General features: G+C 31.4%; 1 protein-coding gene across 1 annotated transcript in view; it reads right to left on the reverse strand.

Moving 5' to 3' along the window:
- LOC106680724 (calponin homology domain-containing protein DDB_G0272472) overlaps window positions 1–18,971 on the reverse strand; it is a 312,966-nt gene that overhangs the window by 264,169 nt on the left and 29,826 nt on the right. The gene's annotated exons all lie outside the window — the stretch shown is intronic.

An 18,971-nucleotide genomic window follows, 5' to 3' on the forward strand; every position in this document is an offset into this window, starting at 1 on the left:
TCAAAAGAGGAACAAAAATAGTGGGTAAGAAAAAAAATATATACGAGGAGAAGATAGTTGGGGTGAGGTCAAAATAAAACACAAATAAGTTGAAATAACCTATTTAATCGTGCCAACGTTTTGGCCAGAATTTCTAGCCTTCATCAGGGCTAAGAACAGAACAAGATAACAACCAATGGATACAGAAAATATAAACAGAATGACATAAAGTAAAAAATTGTACTAAATTGAATTAATAAAATTAAAGTGATGAAAGAAGTGGAAAATAAATGGTATACACACGTAATTGAATAAGTAAGTAAAATAACATAATTAAGGAAATAAAATAAAAATTTGAAGTTACATAATTCAAAGAAATATGAATATTCATGTTTATTTATAATTTGAAAATTAAAATTATGGGATAAAATCCTTGATGCTCCTTATTACGTCACAAATAAACTCATTCACAAAGACCTTAACATCCCATTCGTTGCTGATTTGACCCAAAACAGATATGCGTCTTTTCATTCCAAACTCCTTAACCATCCTAACCCATTAATTCTTAATCTTTCATCCTTAACAATCCCTGATAATCCTCCGAGGCGTTTGAAAAGAAGATGGCCACGGGACCTTCTAATTTAAATTAATGTTTGAAGTACCACCAATGGGTGGTTCCTTCCCAAGATTTTCAAGTGTATATGAAACATACTACATATTTACCTATTGTATTATTTTGTACAGTTGTAAATTACATTAAATAAATAATTAAAAAAAACAATTATGGGAAGAAAAAAATAAAATTGAGAGAAAGAAAATATAAGTAACAAATAAAATATGTAACCATAATATTAGACTCCAGATATCAAAAAAAAAAATTAGCTTATAAGAGAAGAATATAAAAAAAAATTTGCCAAGGCTGTCCAGAAAATAGGTAATAAATGGAATTAAAACATAAGGAAAGGGGAAAGAAGAAAAATATTTATGTATATATATAATATTTACTACAAGTGAGCACAGCGGTAAGGCACTGTACGACTAACTTCTGGGACTCGAGTTCGTATCTGGGTGTAGCAGATAATTATCTATTGTGTTATGTAACCGTGAGTCAACCCAGAGTGTTCGAAAGCCCTCGGAGGTCGATCCAGCCTCATAAAGTAAGTACCCTTAATTAGGGAAATAGCTGAGCGTATTATTGACCAGATCACCTCGTTGCACAACCTTCGGTCCAGTCACAGTACTTTCTTACAAAGTACTGAACCACTGACCCTTCATGAGTTGTAGTTGTACAGATTTATTTATTTATTTTTTTTAATAATATTTTCTACTATGTATAATATTTATTATTACTATAATCATTATAAGTCATTTAGGCTTTTGTATCTATTGCTTCAATTTACTTTAGTAGGATATTATTCCCAGGATAGATACATTATATTTCTTGTTTTAATTCATGGGACTGTTTCATTTTCGAATAATGATCGCTAAGATTACATCATCCTTATAGCAGTTAATAATCGAAATTCCACGACGAGCTCGCTAAGAATCAAAATCAATTTGTGTTGGCGCAATAAAAAGTTGAAGATAGAGAAATTTTAATTAGCAAGAAACACTTAACTGCTGATAACTGAAAAAGTATAATGAGAAGATTTGACTTCAGAATGCAGACTATTCCACCAAGGATTGCCTGTAGCAAACAAATAAAAAGTAACTAGATAACTGGAGCAGGAACCTATTCATACTGAAGAAGAATTTAATTTAATCCTTGCCTGAATTAAAAGATATTGGGATATGAAATAATAACTAGTATCAAGAAGACGTTGAACTTGATTTTATTATATAACAGTAAAGATATTTTCCAACTAATAAAATAAAATAAAAATATGGCAACGGTTAATGTATTCAATAGCAGTTTCCCTAATTAAGTAGGTAATACTTATACTTATTTACTTATAGAACTAAAGGATTTAACTCATAGGAAATAAAAGTAATAATATATGAACGGGACGATAAATTATTCAGACGCATCTCGGCTTAGATACCTAATTATACGGACAATAATTCTTAAAATCCTTGAGATTTATCCGGATCAATATCCGTATCAAGGCGTCACCTTAGCAACCCCGAGCCAGAAGTGGCGCCGGTTCGAACCCGACGTGGGCGTGTTGAAATTTATTTGATTTTATTGATTTATTTATTTTTTGTTCATTTATGTTCTTTTTGTTGACCGGACCCCTTACTATCTTCTCATATCTTCTAATTACTTATTTTTTCATACTAAACTTTATATTTTGTTTCTTTATTCTAGTATTTTACTTATATGTTTCATTAATCACGTATATTTTCTTTCTCTTCATTTTTTCATTAATTTAATTTTTTTTTCATGGAAGGCCTTAGAGACCACGAGAATATCACTACTTTTGGCTTCTCTCTTGTTTTTGTTTTGCCTTTCCTTCAATTTTTCTCTCATTATCTCTGCGTGTCTTTGTTTTCTTTCTTCTGTTCCCGTGACCACTTTTTTCGAATTTCTCTTTCCCACAAGAACCTTGATTTCCTTCAGTCTTTTCCTATATCTTTCTCCGTCCAGACAGTCCTGGTCCATTATTCCTACTCTTTCCGTTTCTTCCTTCATCTGTCTGATATATCCTCCTATGCTTCTGTAGCCTCGAATTTTTTTTGGAATATTTCCTTGTTTAATCTTTTCGGGGCCATTCTTACCACATATTCGTGATATTTCAGTCTCCTGATCCTTCTTTCTGTTTCTAGATCCTTTATGTCTTGATAGATTTCTTTGTTGGGTCTTAGCCTTTATCCTTCTTGTTTCTTTTTGGGGCCGTAGTTTCTTCTTAGCATTCTTCGTTCTATTCTCAGTAGTTCTTCCAGACAGGGGAGGCATGTGGTTTAATTTTATTATTATTAAATCAAAATAATCATGTTTCGTTGTTTCTTTGCATTATTTAACTTTATATTTTCATTTCATTAATTATGTTATGTTAGTTACTTATTTAATTATCTATATATACGCTTTATTTTCCACTTCTTTCATTACTTTATTTGTATCTATTTTCATTCTTTACAATTATTTACTTCAATCATTCTCTACATCCTTTTATTCATTGGTTGTTATCTTGTTTTCTGTTCTTAGCCCTAATGAAAGCTAGAAATTCTGGCCGAAGCGTTGGATTGAAATAAGTTTTAACTTATTTGTGTTATTCTCTGCCCGCACCCTCAACCATCTTTTCATATATATTATCCACGGTCAAATATCTTCTCATCATTATGGATCTAGTTTGAACTTTAGAACTGTTCGGAGTAAGGGTTTTTCGTATTTCCTTACCCATCAAAGTGAGCTTTTGATGCGTTCAGTGGCGAAACGATTAATTATTTTCTGCTAATTTAAAAGAATTATAATTCTATAATAAATAATGAGATAGGTGATCGTTAATAATGTAATGCAATTCAAGTCGAATAAGGCCGATAGATCCTAAGCTCCTACGACTCCAAAACAGGACAATGCGACGTAAATAGCAGAGAATTAATCACTTTGCTATCCAAACTGGTAACAGCAACTGGCCAGCAAGGGCGCAGCTTCCAGCCAGATAATCAATGAACAAGGAAGAGCTGTCTTAACAGCCACTCCATTCGGATATTGGTCTTTGGCAAGAGATCCAATAAAACCAACAAAGGCAGCTTTTCGCTTTCCAATAACCGTTTGTAGAGGCTCGGAAACCAGGCGATTGCTGAATAAGAGGCATTCAACAAAGTCATCATGACATGCAATCAAACCTTTAATAATAACGGGTATGAATATGAATATTTCATAGGATGTTGAAGTGGGGTGTACTACCTCTGGATTTCTTTTTTTATCTCAATATTGGAAAATATAACTAGCATTACTTGAATATACTCCAGTATCGATTCATAAGTGTATACACCATATCAAGGTCTTGATCAACGAAGTGCTTGACGCTTATGTTCTAGAATTGTAGAATGACAAAAAATGGTCATTATTACCTTTTCAGATTTACTCATCTGCAAAAGTAATTCGCCGGATTAAGCCACTACATTTTGATTCATATTATTTGACGTCATCCAAGACTTTCTGATAGTTGTAAAATCACATAATAGTACATTTGTAACTCCGGCTATAAAAGGCCAACTGGTGTGTTCGGCCAATTTCTTCAAAATCGGTAGTTGTAAACCAGAGACATAAACTGTTTTCTAAGAAGGCCTCATTGATAGTTAGAAGCGGAAAATAATATATGATTCTTATGAATTAGAAAATAGAAACAAAATTAACTAACCCTCATGGCAAATCTGCTTGAAACTACATTACTTTAAAGAAAGACTTTTTGAAGATATTTTGCATTTCGCCCTATTAGCATTTGATATTGTTCAGCCAGCTCTATTACTGTTCAGAGTTTCTTGTCATGTTTCTGGCTTGGTGAAGATTTTTACCTCCCATCTTGCACGAACGGTCGACGTAGTCCAGATAACATTCTTGGCTAGCCTCGAGATCTTCTACCGTCAGAGACGTAGTCCATATTCTATTATAGACCTAGGTGATCCGCTATCCTAACGAAAAGGCAAACTACTGTAGCTCTCGAGCCCCTAAACCTAGTTCAACGAGTATCTCTCTCAATGCAAAAGCAGTCCCTTCCTGTTCCTACCACCCCTAAGAAACCTCATTTCTGCAACTGTCACTCTGCTCTCTTGTTGATCTGTTAAAATACAGCTTTTGGCTCCATATAGGAGTACAGTCAAGTACACCGACTTAAGAAAGTGCCAGAAATACAAAATAACTGTATTGAAAAAATAGTAATAATTAAAATTCATGATTTCATCATCTTTTAAATAAGCTAACTCTCACTAAAAATCTGCCTATGATGATTTAAAATATTTTATTTTGAAAGATTTTTAGGAAGTCCTTTCTTTGAAGAAAAATACCTGTAAGTAGTAACTGTTTAAAAAAATAAAAGTAGGACTTCTATGTCAACTGTAATAGACAGGACTGGTTATATTTAACATTTTCAGTTTTATTTGAGGGAGCCTTAAAAACATGAGGCTTGTAGAGTATTTTCTACTTCTGCTATGTGGTTAATCCTACCCTGAGAGCATAACCGAAAGAGATGCTGGAAATAGCTGGGCAAGGCAGAGAATGCCGCTGGTTAGGACGGCCCAGTTATAGCTAATTATAGAGTCAGGAGTGTAATTGAGGGCACGGTAACAGGTGGCCATAAGAACTACAAGAGGGCGGTGTTCGCTGGCCTCCTAGGAGGTACTACCATATTGTCGAACAGGTGGCACATCAACTTAAATTTAGCGGTTTCTTAAGCAAAGTCTGTTTCTGTACATTTAAGTCCTTTTATGTTAGTATAATAGTTAGGAAGCATTTGAAACTACTAGACGAGGATACTAGCTACCACATGTGAAATATTTGGATGAAACTTTATGGCCGCGTTGAAGAAAATCTGGAATGGAATCACAAGAGGAGCATAAGGTCATGATACCATTTTCTAATGAAGGACTTGTTTTCAAAGATGATATCCCTGAATCCTTGGTAGATTATTTTTTTCTTACCTCCTTTATTAAATAGATAAATATCAATATTAATAAATATCTAAATATATAATATATACCTTGGTAGATTATTTTTAATTGTCTATTTAATAGTTAACCTTGATGGAATCGAGAATGTAACATTTTGAGGGAAGGTGTGGTAAAACATTTTACTCAAATAGTCACTGAAATCTAAGAATAAAAATAGAAATAATCTTGTTTGAATAAACAAAAAAAATGCTGTGTCAAAATTCGCAACAGGTAAGTGAAAAGTTATTAAACAAAAGAATAGAGAAAATTAAAATATACGTATTTGAATTTAATCATATATATTGAATACATTTGATGTTCGACGGTTTATCTGTTCCCCAAAAGTCCGTAGTTAGATCAGAGTATAGTCTTATAAATTAGAAGTTTGTTTTCTAGTGAGATATGATTGACCCGGCTGAGCAGTCGGTATAGTTGGCTGAATCGCCTGTTGAGTTCTTGTCTTTTAAGCCTAGTATGTTGGTTCCAGGTGAGTCTTTTGTCTAAGATGAATCCAAGATACCGCACTGTGTTGGATCTAGGTAGAGGTATATTATTAAGAGTAACAGGCGGACAGAAGCTGCGGCGGAGAGTGAAAGTCTCATGAGTGCATTTCGATTCGTTAACTTTTATCCGCCACTGGTTGCACCATTGCTCAATCCGGATGAGATTGGAAGTGTGTTTGGAGATTGGATGAGGCTGTTACAGGATCAGCATGGGAATATAGGATAGCTGTATCATCCTAATGTTGCCAGGAACATGTCGGGATTGATGGGAATGTTAGCAGTGAAGAGGGTGTAGAGAACAGGACCCAAGACACTGCCTCAGAGGACTCCTGGCTCGATCGGGTAGATATTTGAGTACTCGCAACCACTGCGAACTCGAAGGAGCGATAAACATACATATCAATTTTTTTTTTTTTATATATTTATTTATTGTTATTTACAACTGGAGATTATAATACATTTAGTAAATCTGATCTAAGTTAAATGGGAGTGTTACAGGCGTGTAGAGAAACTACCCATTAGTAGCACTCTAATGACATTTTACATTAGCTGGTCTTGTGGCCATTTTCTTTTCAGGCGCCTCGGAGGATTGTCAGGAATGGAAGAGGATGCAAGATTAGAAACTAGGGAGTTTGAGAGTTTATAATGGAAGGAGTGATATCTGGTTCGGGCTAGATCGGTTACATAGGGAACATTAAGGTCTTTATGTATGATTTTATTTGTGACAAAGTAAGGAGCATTGAGGATTTTACCAAGGATTTTGGATTGTAAGGATTGGATACGATAGGAATTCGAAGGTTTAGTGGAGCCCCAAAGGTCAATTCCATATGTCCAGATAGGCCTTATTACAGTCATGTAGATCAGTCTTTTGTAATGTGTTGGAAGTTTAGACCGTTTGTCTAGTAAGTGCTGTAATAGTCGAAATCGACGTGCAGTTTCCTTTCTTTTCAGTCTTGTGTGAGGATTCCAGGTTAATCGCTTGTCCAAATGTGGTCCAAGGTAGCTGATCTGTTCGACAGGAGTAAGAGTAACATCATTAAATGAAACTGTAGGGCAGTCAGTAGATTTACGACGAAGGGTAAAGAAGGTTATTTGATGGGATTTGTTGGAATTTATTTTAATCCTCCAATTACGACACCATTCTTCGAGGGCTGTGATATGGGACATATTCAATTTAAAATATAAACATAAATATTAAATTTAATATATAAACATAAATATAAAATTCAAACATAGATATACTCAAAATAGTACAAGATTCAGAAGCATAAAATCCATCTCATAGTTAAAAAAAAATATCTATCACACCAAACACGGAAACAAATTTTCTGGTGGTTCTCAAACTATTACTAAGTAGATAATTAATTTGTTGAAGTAACAAATAAAAGCTTTGCTTTAGTTTATTTAGTTAGTTGCTTATTTCGACAGCAAGAAATGCGTTTCCGTGTTAAGTTTAAATTCGTACCTTCATACATCCAATATATATATGAGGTAATATACCTCAGTTTTGTCCAAATTTGAAAATAAATTTCGTTTATGGGTTCCCGTATAGGCATACGATACAATACTTAACCAAATTAATATGTTATAGCACTCATTCGACGCAGAATTTATTGCTGTTTAATTTCTTATAATTTTTTTGCTGAAATGCACTGTTTTAGAGTTAGAGGCGAAAAAGATATTATTAAAAATATGAATTCGTTACTTTGTTATATTAATTACTTAAGTAAATTAAAATAAATAAAACATAATAAAAATAAAAAGATTAAAGACAGGCGTAAATGATGAGGGATAAAAAAAAAAAAATTAAAAAGGAATAAATGAATTGAAATAAAAAAGTAATATGAGAAAATTTACCATAAATTGAGGAAATTAAAATCAAAGAACGCAGCCCGAAACGTATGGAAATATAAACAATCAAAATTTCCAACGCTATCTCTACTAAAAATATTTTTTTATAATTATTATAGGAATAGTAATAATTAATTATATTATACATATATAGAGACAGTTAGTATATCGTTTCTATCAGCGTCCCTCCCTAAACACTAAGTCAATATCCATTAACCACCACTACATGTAACTGCTCCCTCTACCAGCCTGAATAATTCGCATACATCGGTCAACCAATGTACTACATCCAACACTGATTTTGTTATAATTAATACAATTTATTTAAAACTAATTCTTAGTTTATGATTTTATCTTATCAGTGTTAAAAAAAAAAAGTTTTTTCTTTAGTTTACCTTAAAAAATCAATATTTAAAAGAAGAGATGGCGTCTTTTTAAATGTAGATAATTGGTAACCTTACTTTTTTGATTTATTTATTGAATTTTAAAACAATATAAACAAATATACAGATAATAATTAAATGTGATAAATGTTTCAGACCACATGATTATCTCGGGAAGGAACCACTCAATGGTGGTACTTAAATCATTGCATTAAATTAGAAGGGATCTAGCTCGAACCAGATATCACTCCTTCCATAATGAACTCTCTAACCACTCAAACCCCCTAGTTTCTAACCTTGAATCCTCTTTCATCCCTGACAATCCTCCGAGGCATGAAAAAGAAGAGGACCACGAGACCAGCTAATGTAAAATGTCATAAGAGTGCTACCAATGAGTAGTTGCTCTACACGCTTGAAACATTCCATTTTAACTGAGATCAAATTTACTGAATGTATTATATAATATAAAGTTTTAAATTTCAATAAAGATATTTTTTAAAAAAATGTAGGTCCCGTGGCCATATTCTTTATTATACTCCGCAGAGGTGTTGTTAACGATGATAGATTAATGAATAATTGGTTTCGGTGGTTAAGGATTTTGGAATGAAAGGAGGTATATCTATTTCTTGCCAAATCTGCAACGAATGAGATGTTGAGGTCTCTATGAATGAGTTTATTTGTGAAATAACAAGGGGCGGCAAGGATTGTATGGAGGATTTTGGATTGTAAGGTTTGGTTGAGCTGTTTCTTGTCGTTTCAGCCTATTATGTGGATTCCAAGTCTCTTGTCGAAATGCAGTCTTAAGTAGTGAATCTCAGTTTTAAGTTCATCGAAAAGGTAAGAATTCGTAACGTCGAAATTGGATAAATAAGGCGAGAGGATAATCATTCCAATAATTCGAAAACCCAAAAAGTTGTAAAATTTGAGATTTGAGTACCAATTTTAACTATGCTGAAACATCTAAATCAAAGAGCTCCTAAAATTAGAAACCAGTACTCTTAAAGTTAAACATTCGGAATTTTAAGGATAAAATATTGTTTCGATAGAATAGAAAATTGTAGTTGTCAAGTGCGAAAATTCGAAAGAGTTAAGTGTTAAGATCAAATATAAAAGAATTAGGAAAATTGAAATATTCCATTATATTGTCGGGAAAATTAAAATATATTAATATTATAGTCTGGTCATTTCATATCAGAACAACACACTTTGAATCTTACGATCTAAGATTTTCTAAAATGTATTGTCTATCAAAGGAAAGCGCCATACTATGCGTTCATTCACAAAACTACATAAAAAATATTATGAATATGTTTTCGATAGAATCAGAAAGTTGGGAAAATTAAGTAGGTAAAGTCAAACTCTCCTGATATCTAGGAAAAGGGTAAAGAAAGAAAAAAAAAAGTCATTTTCTTGTATTATATATCACTAATGTTTATGATTATTATTTTATACCTGGCTAGGCTTATTTATCGTAAGTTTAAAAATATTCTCTGATTAGACTAAAATAAGTATGCTGTGTGACTAGCAGTCCAATGAACGTGGGAAGCACAACTTTATATTTTAATAAAGTTTTTCCTCCTGGCTCATCAACTAAATCATTGGTCTTTTGTTTCTTTTTCCATAAAAACTTTAACATTAGCAGGCTTTAATGATAAATATGAATGAAGAGTTGAACTTATGTGAGTGCAGCTTTAGGCATTTCCACCCCACATTTATACTTTGCCCTGCGAATGACTACAATACTACCGATTCAAGGAATAAAGTTGACAATTTTAAAAAATGCACTTTTCCAGAATTTTTTTTAAAATATTTATTTATTGCTATTTACAACTGTACATTATAATACATTTAGTAAATCTGATCTAAGTTAAATAGGAGTGTTACAGGCGTGTAGAGAAACTACCCATTGGTAGCACTCTAATGACATTTTACATTAGCTGGTCTCGTGGCCCTTCTTCAGAAAATTTAAAATAAGTTTTGATAAATTTTATGTGATGTATTATATGTGAAAGGGCATGGAATATACTGTAAAATGCCACCCATCCCATATCTCTAGCTAAATTAAGGAATCTTTAACACAAATTTCAAAATTCGTCCTTTTATGTTTTTGAGCCCATTTACGAAGCATTTACAGCTATTTAATTCAAAAATCAGTGTAAACATCTCAATAAAATTTAACATTTTCCAAGTCAATACCAATATCAGTAATTATGCCAAATTTTAAGAAAATCTTAGGCGATAAAGTTCAAAAGTGTATTAATGTTATTCAACATGGAAATGACCCAGTTAGCTAAAAAATTGGGTTATTTTTTTATTTCGGTCTCCTCTCCTCTACCAAATTGTTGAAGCAACGACCCAGGCTTAAAAAAAGATTTTTTTTCTCCGTGGAAATGCTACAATTTTTATTCCAACTAAATGGCAGTTGTATTTTCCCATTAGTTTTCTATTTCTTGGTACTATCCAAATAACAACCAGTTATCTTTTCGGGTGAATAATAATGCTGTTTCATTTTTTAATTTAATTTGGTTCAGAAGAAACAATGAAGTTCTATGATAAGTCTTTCCGAATTGAACTCCGATTTTATTTTCATCAGTTCTTTGTTTCTAGAGGAAAACAATGACAAAGAGATATTTCTTAGTGTCTATAGACGAAGAATACGATTGTTCTTAAAATTTGTTGATAAATTATAAAAAAATAATCAGCGAATTTGGAATCATCTCACTGGCTCCAAAATTAAAAGTAAAGAGTCATAGCTGGCCTAACATTTAAGTTCGTGCACAGTGAAAATGTTTATATATGAAGGATTATGATGTAATTACAATTTTATTCTGTTTTCCATTTTTTTTTTTTTTTATTAAAACGAAAAAGAATAAATTAACATTTTTAAGTTTTATATTTTTCTTGGTGATTAAAACCGAAATAGAATCATGTTTTTCTTTCATGATTCATCTGTTCTGTTTTTCTTTTCTTTTCCTACCTTTCTATCTGTACTCTCAATTTTCCTTGTTCCTGAATAATTCAATTATTTAACGATGTGATCATTTTGGGTATCCCTTAAAAACGACTATGCCTATTATCAGTACATGACAACCTTACAATCTAGTAATTAATCCAAGAGCATAAGTTAACGACTTTTACATTCTACATCAATAAAAGACAGAGTGACTCTTAACTTCCTCTTCTTACAAGACAAGCTTGGAATAGATAATTGTAGTATAACTTTTCTATTTTTAGTATACTATTTAATGAACTGAGCAGAGTATTACTTATACCTACATCAGGAGTGTAGACCGGGTAAACTTCAACACCTAGCCCGGACAAAGCTCAGCAGAAGATTGTCCTCGATGGATTCGGCCTCTGGAGAGGGGGGCCTTTACGGATTCCTTGTCAGGTAGATCGATAGCCACCATACAGGCTCAGGATGGCTCGCTCCAGAAATTGTATTTGGAAGCGAATTTCTGTTTTGCTGGAAGTTTTAAGTACTCTTTTACAGTACACAAAGATTTATAAAACTAACGTTCGTGCAAAAATTATACCAACTAATTAAATTTGGAAATTCAAATTTTTGAAGCAACCGTCCTAAGTCGTTGCTTGATGCAGAATTGAAGAGAAAGAGTTTTTAGTAATTTATTTATGTCGAAATGCTGAGTGAATGGTAACCAGTTACCTTCAAATAGTTCCTTTCAAATGATATAAAGTGTTACAACAAAGAAGTGAATTTAGTACATAAAGTATAGCTTACTCAAAATGTTTGTGCATAATTACCTATATTACCATATTACCAAGTCTAATGGTTGGTCGTTCAAGAATTAATCTTAGGGAGAAGCCGTTTTTGAAATACACTCCAGGATAATATTTTTTTTTACAGATATAAGCGAAAGTTATGAATAAAATTCATTCAAAGCCATGTTTTTACACCAATAGCCAAGTTTCCTCCAACTTAGAGCCCAATCGGACAGGTAGTCGAGGAAAATATGTTTTAACATCACGCGGTAGGAAAGTAGTGTATGGAATTTTATGAAATTGCTATGCATCCAGGTATAACCCGTATAACTCCTAAAAAAGTATTTTAGTTAATTCAAAACTAATTATATTTATCAAGAGATGAATATAATTATAATAATTAAGTATATAATCTGGCCCGGTCATATAATAATGTCAGTCACCAAAATTCAACGGCGGTGAACCCACAAGGTGAGTGTCTCCTCTTGTTAGTAATAAAATTAATCCATACAATTTCAGGATAACAGCTAAAACTTAATAATTACAATAATTTATTTTTTAAATACTACAAATCTGCAACCAACGTAACATAAACTGATGCCAATATATATTAAATACCATTGAATTCCCTGAAATTTAGATTTTTTAAAAAATCATTTTTTTTTTTAACCCATATTTGGCTCCAAAAATATAAAACCAAAAGGATAAAGCAATGCCATAAAAAAGTTGGTAATCAATAAATAGTTTACTTCTACTATTTTGATACCTTTATTGACCGCCACCCGGACTATATTCCTATAACATATAACTTGAGGTTCTGTAACGAAGAATACGTTTCCTTCAATTAATTAATTATTGCTACGATATTTGAACTGTAATAAAATCAAGTACCAATTGTAATAAAAATAAACAAAAATCAAATTATTTATGCTAGAATGAGATATATTTACTCTGATATATATTTTTTTAAAGAAAGTGAGTCCTGCGTGTGAAAGTGAGCGGTGCGTTCCTGAAAATTATTTTCACAATGTTCCACGAAGTAAAAACCAGAAAAGACACCTTTGAACCACCAACTTCCTCGCAATCAGTCAACTCCGGGTAACCATGAAATCGGGGACTAACATTTTCGACCGTAAAAAGCACAGACATAACCAAAGGGTGACTCCGTGACAAAACATAACTCTTGCAGGTCCTGCATTGGACATCATTCTTCAAGAAGACTCGCTTTATAAACCTGGAACATTTCTGACTTGGGATTACTTCCTCAAGGAGTACATCTTTCCAGAACTGCGGTTGGGTCGAAGCCTCGGTGTCCCTAGATATGTGGAAACTAGGGAAAATATTAATAGAAAAATAATTAAAACAATCCCAATAAGTTATAAGTATGGTTGACAATTGACACTTTTTAGTTATGCCGACGAGGCTATTGTTAATGTTAACTGTATATTTATGAGCAAGGAATTGTTTGAATATTCATAACAGTTTAGCTTTTGCTGTTTCCGCCCAATAACCTACTTCTCAAAAGGGTTCTTAGTTTCGACCTCTTTTTTTCTCTTTCTTTTGTCTTGTAAAATTGTATAGAGGTATTATGTTCGTCTAAGGTGTTACTTTAAGTGAACTTACACGTAATCTCTAAAGAAAGTTTTAGAAATAACTTTTTCCTTCTGCTTTGTATTTTATAGTTCAAGTAACAACTACTTCCATGCAACTCCTAAACCAAAAACTATAAACTGGTTTTCTTTTAATATTTTGGATAATTGAAGGCATTATACGAGGTGAAGAAAAGAGAGCCACATAACCTCAACTTAGGATTTGTTTTTATTTTATTACTTAAATAATTTTATCTTTAAACAATACAGCTATGAAAATTATGTAAATAAATTTCTATTTATTATCTAGCTATCAACAAAATATTGTTATAATCAGTAACCTAATTTATTATTACATATCAATTAAAATGATCGAGGAAAAACTATTTGTACCACACAAGTTTTATGTTCCCCTATATATATACATATATATATTAAGATAAAAACAATTAGATACAAAAATAAAAACAAATCCTAAAAGGAAAAAAATCCAAGTTAAGATTAGAGTTCTTTGTATTCTTCAACACGTGGAAGTTATTTTAACCGTGGTAGGGTATTAAGGGCCGAAACGTTACATATATGAAAATAATATATAGAGCAACTGGAAGTATTTCTTGTAATTTCTTATCTCTTTTTCCCAGATGCTTTTGAATGTGTCATTTTTTATCGGAACTTTTATGTCTAAAATATATAAATTAATATTATATTTTAAACATCTATATCTGCTAAAACTATAAAAGCTAAGAGGTTTTTTCATCCATTATTTGAGAAAAATTTATAAATTAATTTTTTTTTTCAAATTAGAAGCAAATTTAAAATTTCTAGTTTTGTATCTCATCAAAACATTACGATTATTATTTCATCTATACTAACTTAGTTTACAATGATATTTCTATTGATTTACAATGGAGTAGAGATTCTTTTATTTTTAACAATATTTTATTTTATTTATTTATTTTTTCATGCACATAGTTTGGTTATGTTCATTTTCTTTATCCTTTTGTTTGCATATATTTTAAGAGAGATTTTATGGACTTTTTTTCATTTATTTATTTATTTTTCATTCTTATTTTATTTTATTTTAGTAAGAATGTGATCATTCATCACTATTACCTATTTCCCACAACGGTGTGGCAGATTGTAATATCTATCAATAAATAATGTTTTAAATATAAAAAAAATTGATTTACAAAGAACTCTGTTGTATTTATCATTAAATAATTTTTGTTTACGAAGTTTTAAGTTTTAATTTTTAGTTACGAATCTGATAATTATTTATTCTGTTACTGTAAGCGTGGGCCATTCCAATGCATTCTGGAGCTCTCTCGGGGTTCACCCAGTCTCATAAAGTTGGTACCCTTAGTTAGGAAAAAATCTGGTGGTTGACTGGGATATTGAAAAAATCACCTCCTTGTACAACTGTTGTTCTATTTCAATAGGAAACAGTATTTCCTAACGAGGAACCGGACCCTATGTATGGACTGGTCACATAATGAACCGTTGTAATCGTACAAGTTACAATATTCAATCATTGAACAGATAAATCTTTTAATTAATACCAATTAACCCCAACCTGTTAATCTAATGAACGTTAGAATGTTTTTATATTTTAATAATAATTATGTCATCGCTTCATCTCTTTACATGACCATCTTCATTAAATCAAATGTTTCATTTTTTTTTTTTTTTCGGAGGTAATAATGGCATGACTTCAATTTAATTTCGCTCTGTTTTTAATGTGTCCTATTTTATTTTAAATCAACCTAAATATCAGGTTGTATCAAACATTTAGTCAAAGTTCCGTAAAAGAAAACATGAATAATCATTTAGTTACTAATGGATGAAACAAGAAAAAACATTTTTCTTCCATTATACTCGCAATTACTGTTCATTGCAAAGTAAATCTGCCATCAATGCCATTTTCAATTGTTTTTATTTCAAGCTCTTGTCAAATTTTATATCAATTCTTAAAGTGGGACTAACTGAAAACTAATAAATGTATATACATTAATAAGTTTAATATGTTTCTTAACTATTAGTTCACAAGTGATAAACCTAACTCATCAGATTTCATCAGTTTCATTTAAAGATACAGTATCCTTGAGCATTCTTTACAGAAAGTCAGGAATAGATCACATTCCAACATGGATAATTTGTTTTTGTTTTATTTAAAATTTTTTTATATAATCAACATCATTATATCAATAACATAATAGCATTTAATATTATGTAATATTAATATTAATGTAATAATAATATTTAATGAAATAATATACAATATTAATATTTAATATAATGCGTAATAATGAATTTAAAAATTGAACAAATTGGATTTCAAATTTAAGTTTACATCTAATTATAATGTATAGTAATATAAAATAATCAGGATAGTATAATACAAATAAATATATATAATCAACATATCAGTGCTTTGCTTGTATAGTGATGAATCTTATTTTATTAATAATTATATTTTAAAAATTGAACTAATTGAATTTAAAACTTGAGAATGCATCTTTATTTTTTAACTTACATATTTTTATTTGTTGTAATTAGTTACCAAATCCACCATTAATTATTGCTTATATTTTTATTCCCTGACGATAAAAAAATAAGATACCTAAAATAGTTTATATTTTTTAACTCATAGCAAATAAATACAATAGTATAAAACAAATGTAGATTTAATTCTCCTTGAATTATCATAAAAATATTTTATGTATGAAGTCAAGATCCGTAATAGACATTCTAATTGCGTAGTACCTGTAGTTAGTCATGTCCTAATTCCGAACACATCAACCTCTAAAAGCACAGTTTTCACCAAAATGAGATTAAAACAGGAAGAGGAGTCTTAAGTTAGTTAAATCGAGCAACATTGTAAAAACTAGCTAAAATTAGAAAACGGCGAGAACTGATAAGAAATGAAGTAAAATACTTGAAACTAGTTAGCAACTCTAAGCGATAAAATATTTTTTTATAAACAAAATGAGAAAGAAAGTAAATGCTTAGTAATTAACTTTATTAATAGCAAAGAAAACAAATATTTTGACATTTCAAGCCGATCTAATCACGTAAAATAATTCAATATTTGATGTTATTCTAAATGGCACTCACGATACTGGCTGGAGATTGATGACGAAATATCACAAGATACGCAAGTAATCGCATTGCTCAAACCCACGTGCGCGTACTTGAGAGAAGAAACTCTTTCGAAAATATTTATCTTTATCTAATCTTTTGTTGTTCGTCTAAACCCATCCACAAGTCTTATCATTAGCGAAGTGATAACGAAGTTCTGGAGCATAGGCTGTATTCTGAACTGGAATATAAGTCGAATCCAACAAATAAAAAATTAAATAAAATACAAATTTAGGAATGAAAGTTAAATATATATAGCTATAAAATGGCTGGAGAGATATTTAATGGTTCAATATTTGATCTATATAACGTCGCATAACGAATCAGTGAATGAAGTCACAAACCATTTTACATATAGCTGATTTGCTCTTATAGTGACAGATCAGACAAAAAAATATAATATCTATAGGGTACAAACCTATTTTAGCCATGATCGGGGGGTCAAGTATTGATTTCGTGGGACCGCCTCAGAAATAAAAATCGACCCACCAGGCCGGATTCAAACTGGCGCAACTGCAATCCTGAGCCGATAAAATGGCGCTTCAACTTGCTCGGCTATAAACGGAATATTCTAAAAATAACATGTAGAACGATTATTTATCTTTGAAAAACAATCGTCACATTTGAAAATACTTGAAGTAGTTCCTTATAAGATGCAATTGGCGCCGCAACTGTAGTGGCTTGTACTCATCGAGTCAGCTGCCTCCTAAACGGGTACTAATAAATGGAATAGTTATCAACTCGATAGGCATTTTCAAGAGAGGTTTATAATAATACCATAATTTTATTTATGATAATTACATTAATTAGTTTAGTGTAAGAATTCAAAAGAAGACTTAAATACGGGAAGAGCAGACTTTAAGATAGTTTACTAGTGCAATATTTAGAAAGCGCCTTAAATCGGAAAATGCGCGTGAAAACCCGCACCTCCCGCCCTCCGAGGCATTCTTACTTATCTGGCTTTTCAAACAGACAATTATATCGAGTATGCTGGTCGATGTACGACATGTCACAATCTCACACGAGGAGATCATTACACAAAAAAAGCCATCTTACCCGACCATCCCACTAAGACCCCCAGGGAGCGACGGCCTTATATCACTTTAGAAATATCCTTAAATATTTAATCTAATAAATCATATATAAAACATAAAATCTAATAGAATTTCTTAAAAACAACTGATTTCTTTTCTGTTCTTATAATCTTAACGACTAAGTAAAGTATTATTTGTTTCCCTTAAAATGTTAATCAAATTCTTCATCTATGTCTTAAGGAGACTTCATTTTAGTTCTGTCTATAGTGTTTACATTATCATTAATTTTGGAGAAATTGATATTAAAGGTATTTATTCCACTTTCATCCTAAAAAATGATGGTTTACTAAATATTTCGCTCCATCTTCAATAATTATATACTTAAATATTGAACACCTTCCGATTTTTATAGTTGTAGCCTGTTGCATTTTTATTAATATATTTTTAGATCATGGTTTACTACCATAAAGTGGAATTTCCAGATTTTGAATGCCGTGGCTATATGCTAATTATGTTCATAAGTATACTTCTATAAAAAATATAATTAAATATATGCCAAGGGCAGGACTACAATTCCCAATCTGATCTTGCTTTCGATGCCAACAACTGTGGTCCAGAGTTATCTTCACCAAACTACTGACTCCTGGCAGCTGTGACACCATATCGAAGTAATAACTCCTTCGCATAAGAGATCATTTCTAATTGCAGTAGATTGGTACTTTGACGAACTGGCATAAATTAATTGCGTGATGAAACCATTTTCTCTCCTTAGCTAAGTAGAACCCTTTCTTACTACTATTTTTCAACCCTAATAACGAGCGTAAGTACATACAAATTTCTGGAGTTATATGGTCTTTGAGAAGATTGACATATTAGACTCCAATAGCATACCCAAGGGGTATTCATGATGTGTTAAAGATAAAAAGTTTAAACATCTTAAATGATGTAAGTATAGGATTTTAAGCAGCCCAATTTAAAGTCCATGTCATATGTTAAATGTAGAGGAGCTCCTAGTGGATTTTCTGGTCAACTTTGTAACCTTTCTTTCCAAAACCTTCCAGACTTTCATAATTTTTATTCATTACTTTTTTTTTCACGGAACACCCTTAGAGACCACGCGAATATTATTACTTTTGGCTTCTCTTGTTTTTGTTTTTCCTTTCCTTTCCTTCCATTTTCCCT

This window comes from Halyomorpha halys, unplaced genomic scaffold (genome assembly GCF_000696795.3).
Source record: "Halyomorpha halys isolate HHAL.00 unplaced genomic scaffold, Hhal_1.1 Scaffold284.1, whole genome shotgun sequence".
Lineage (NCBI taxonomy): Eukaryota > Metazoa > Arthropoda > Insecta > Hemiptera > Pentatomidae > Halyomorpha > Halyomorpha halys.